Source organism: Octopus bimaculoides, chromosome 2 (assembly GCF_001194135.2).
Source record: "Octopus bimaculoides isolate UCB-OBI-ISO-001 chromosome 2, ASM119413v2, whole genome shotgun sequence".
Classification (NCBI taxonomy): domain Eukaryota; kingdom Metazoa; phylum Mollusca; class Cephalopoda; order Octopoda; family Octopodidae; genus Octopus; species Octopus bimaculoides.
Window position 1 is genome coordinate 73,170,891 of NC_068982.1, and position 5,219 is coordinate 73,176,109.

The following is a 5,219-nucleotide window of genomic DNA, read 5'->3' on the forward strand; positions in this document are numbered from 1 at the left end:
GCTATGTGTAATCAAGGCAGCGCAAAAAGTTGTTTTGCACAAGCATTTGTATAGCCAATTAGACGGATGAAATTTACGTACGATTAATAATGTTACGCAAAACAGCCTTCAGACTTCCCCTATTAATTTCGTCTTTTGAATTATGAACATATTTACATCATAAGGTTTTTTTCATTGTAAGGCTTTCTTTTTTAGTTGATTTTCACCGAGCAAGACTTATCGTAGGTGGCGTAATAAGTCACACCCGGACAACGTCGGGTTATACTGCTAGTCATTGATAAATCAAAGTGAAACTCTCGGTGTTTCAAAGGTTCGTGGATCGTCTCTGAAATTCATGGTTCCTGGCTGGGGGAAAAAAACATTTCTGATCATCAAGTATGAATCTCCAATTACCGTCTGGATTTTGTTTTAACTAAAAATTCTAAGAAATAACAATTCTTTGTTCTAAATTAATTAGTACGACTTCCATAATTTACTTTAGAAAAAAATGTTCTATTAAAATTGTTTTTCAATTTTCTACTTTTTCCCTTTATCACAAGGATGTCACATCATTTTTGGTTTTTGCTGTTCTTTGTGAAATTTTCTATTTCATTTAAATTTTACTATTTGCTATTACTTTACGTCTTTAAATAGGTTGTCAGCCTTCGTCAGATGAGTTAAACTGTTTGTCTTTTTTCTATAACGGAGTTGGGCAAATATTTTCATCCCATGATGGAAGATTGAATTTTCTGAGAACTTAGGTGTGTCACGTAACCTAGAACTCAGAGGGCCGGAGAGTAACCCGGTTTTTCCATGGCGAAGAAGTGACTACAATTGCAACACTCAAACCACCCATCATGAACGGGGCGCCGATCAGTTACAAGGTTAACTTCCCAGCTATTGCTGAAACCCATTTACGATTGAGTGAACTGGAGCAGCGTAAAATTAAACATTTTGCTCCAGAACAGAACATGCCTCCCGATCCGGAAATCGAAACCACGATCGTATGATCGTGAATGCAACACCCTAACCGCCAGGACACTCGCCTGTACACATCCTTTTCAGACTGCAAAGAAAGGCTGGAATAAAAGTAGACATTGAATTGACCAGCATAAAATAGTTAATCAAACCAAGGAAACGGATTTAGATACGAGGAAGGATTCAGAAAACTTGCATTTTGGTAGCGGGAAGCTTCCCCTTACACATTCAATAATTCCACTATAGGCGCAGGCATGTCTGTGTGGTAAGAAGCTTGCTTCTCAACTACATGGTTCAGCCCTACTGCGTGGTGCCTTGGACAAGTGTCTTCTACTATAGCCTCGGGTCGACCAAAGCCTTGTGAGTGAATTTGGTAGTCGGAAACTGAAAGAAGCCAATTGTGTGTGTGTGTGTGTGTGTGTGTGTGTGTGTGTGTGTGTGTGTGTGTGTCCCACCACCGCTTGACAACCGGTGTTGGTGTACTTACATCCCCGTAACTCGGCAGTTTGACGAAAGACACCGATAGAATAAGTACTATGCTTTAAAAACATAAGTCCTGGGGTCGATTTGTTTGACTAAAACCCGTTAAGCCTGTGCCCCAGCACGGTCGCAGTCAAATGACTGAAACGAGTAAAAGATAAAAAGTAAAAGATATACATGGACGAAAGAAATGTATCCGGTAGTTCAGAATTTGTATTAGGAATTCTGTCCCAAAGTTTGAGTTATCAAAAAGGAAAAACACTGCTTATAGAAATCCATTTCATAAACTGCATAAACAAAAATGTTCAATTTCTTTATTGCCCACAAGGGGCTAAACATAGAGAGGACAAACAAAGGGGTTACGTCGATTACATCGACCCAGTGCGTAACTGGTACTTAATTTATCGACCCCGAAAGGATGAAAGGCAAGGTCGACCTCGGCGGAATTTTAACTCAGAACGTAACGGCAGACGAAATACCTATTTCGTTATTGCCCACAAGGGGCTAAACATAGAGGGAACAAACAAGAACAGATTAAATCGATTACATCGACCCCAGTGCGTAACTGGTACTTAATTTATCGACCCCGAAAGGATGAAAGGCAAAGTCGACCTCGGCGGAATTTGAACTCAAAACGTAACGGCAGATGAAATACCGCTAAGCATTTCGCTCGTTATGCTAACGTTTCTGCCAGCTCGCCGCCTTCAATTTCTTCAGAAATATTATCATAGATAAGTTACTATGTCTCTTCTCCACTGATAGTTGTCATGGATAATTGAGAAGAGCAAATGAAAAATTGATTGAATTTAGCATTTGAAGTTGCTGATACAATAGTGTGTGAGTGTTACACATGTTAAATTATTAGAACATTTGTTCTCTCAACTGAAAATGCTCATGCATTCTGATATTTTTTTTTATCCCAAGGATTCATCAGGCTGGTTACCAGTTTCTATGACGTATAAGTGACCGAGATCGCAATATTCCCCCTGAAAGGAACGTCGGTCTCTTGCACGGTTCAAGGCCAGCAGTTTTACAGGAAGGAGACAAGTCAATTACATTTACCTCAACACTTGACTAATATTTTGTTTTATTAACTTCGAAGAGATGAAATTCAAAGTTTACCTCGGTGGAATTTGAACTCAAAACGTCAAGAGCTACAAGAAATGCCGCTAAGCATTTTGTCCGAAGTGCTAACGATTTAACCAGCTCGTACGTTTCTTCCGCAACTGCTTACTTAAGCCAGACAAGTAATATACCAACACGATGTCGATTCCAGTCATTCTGTTGAATTCGTCAAGACGTTTCTACAAAGCTTATCAAAGTGAGTCTTTGAGCCAACACGGACACTCTGTAAACTTGCATCCTATTGAAGATTTTGTAGCAAAACATTAAATCAAAGCGAAATTCGAAACTCTTCTGGAAAAAAAATCGACAATTCATAAACAATGCTACGAATTAATACCGGTTTTATTGAAGATGCTTACTGAAAATATGATCAAAAATACGATATAAGAATTTATTATTAAATACTGAGTATAAATTAATATAAACAATTTTTAAAAAAATTCTCCAATCAATAATAGATGTGGAATCAACAGAAACATTCTCTGAAAACATTAAGTATTTCAACTGTTTATGGGTGTGTCTGAATATGTGTTTTGTTATGGCATATGCATATGTATGTGTATTTATGTGTGTACGCGAGTGCAGGTGATTAATTTTCAAACACTTCTGGATTGTTACATATTTGTTATATGAATTGAATGAGTTCGCTGGTTCAAATAGTACCACTGCCTATGAAATTAAATCTCACCCCCAAAGCTGCATGCCATAAGATCACACACCACTTTTAAATGCTTATAATAGCAGTGAATTATATCTGTGTGTGTGTGTTAGTATGTAAACTGTAACTATTTACAGAAAACCGCTATAGCATTCAATGTTTTATAGAACATACATGCGTTTCAGTAAATTAATGACAACAGTTGTAGAAACATTATTCAGTCTTACATAGCATCTCATCGGTGTTCGGTAATAAATACAATGACATGTTGAAAGCTTCAAATATATAAGCTTTTCCGCTTAGCAAATTATCAACAACTTCGCACAACACAGTAAAGCAGGGGACAGAAAAACATACTGTGTGCGTACGAGGTCACATCTCCCTCACACCTAAGAAGATGCAACCAGAAAAAAATATATGGTAATAACAATAACAATAAGAAGAACACTTACCATACTGATAGCACAGAGTCATTAAGCTCGGGTTATAAATTAGCTTATGGCTGGCTGTCAAGTTAATGGCCAGGTGGATGAAAACTTCATTTAAGACATGCATACAGACACATAATTTACTTGTCTTTCTTTGGATGCAGGCTAAAAAGTCGTGTGTGTGTGTGTGTGTGTGTGTGTAATGGGCAGTATTGTCCCTACATTTGTCAGTCACAAGTTTGTATAAGGTTAGTAACACTAGGCAAAACACTAAATGACACCCGCTGGTGAAGCTCCAGCCCGGAAGTTCAGATGTTTTTAGGGAGTGTAAAGTTATTCCTTAGTCACCAGTACTTCCAGTCTGCTGTAACCCAAGAAGTAGGGTACTTGTCAATGGCTCCCCTTATAGATCAAATAGTAGAAGATTGCCCTGCAGGACTCAGAAGAGGACTGGCCCCTAGAAACGTACCTCACAAGCCCACCGCTATATAGACACGCCGTGATGTCACGTGGACCATCCTCCTGCCTAAAAGTCTGTAGTCTGTAGCCCGAGAGAAATCATAGAAGAGCATGAGAGGAGCATCTGTAAATAAAACAGACGGCAATGGGAAGCCTTCAGTGTAGCTTTCCGAAGAAAACTTATGGATCTTCAAATATTAGCAAAGAGATCCATGGCTGCCGACGCCTATAAGCATTGCATGTAAGTAGATAACCATGGTAACGCTTGACGTGTTTCGCCTTTCTCGAAGTTTGTCAATAAACGTGTACCTATTTATCATATGCTTCAACGAACTTCGGACGGACCTTGGCATGTATAGTTCCCATGAATCACAAGTGCGACATTGTTAATTTCGCAACGGTATATATTGTGCTTTCCTAACGCAACATGTCTGTCATGAGATTTGCATTTTCTCTCAGACAAAAACCGCAGTAGCAGGCCTTTCAACGGTGTCCATGCGTTTAGTATGGTACATCGATAACTGTTTGTAATTTAATGTTGCTTCAATTGAATTCATCGAGTTCTATACTATTTGTTTATACCCATGTAAGAAATCATTCTCACAATTATTAAAATAACATTTTCAGATGTTAGAAAACCAAGCTAAAGGCGACTGGCTACAAGCCAAAGACGGACAAATATTTCATTATTTTTAAATTTAAATTCTTCCAACGTTTAAATATTACCGAACACTCTTCAATGGTTGAGAAGCCCTTTGTTCTTAAAACAGCTAAATATAACGCACTTCACATAACTGTACACGACATCGTAGATTTTAGACAATGAAGTCGATGACGTCAGCAACATTCCGGCTTCTAACCGCATAGTCTAATTTTTCATGGATGTGTTTATGCACATGTATGTATATGTGTGTGTGTGTGTTTATGTGTGTGTGTTCGTGTGTAACTACAGCCTCTGCTTTCTCATGCATGTGTTTATGTGAGTGTGTATATATGTGCATATGTGTATGCATTTGTCTAATCTCCTTGTCAAATTTTTACTGCGTGTGTACATGTGATTGTATATATATATATATATATATATATATATATATATATATATATATATATAT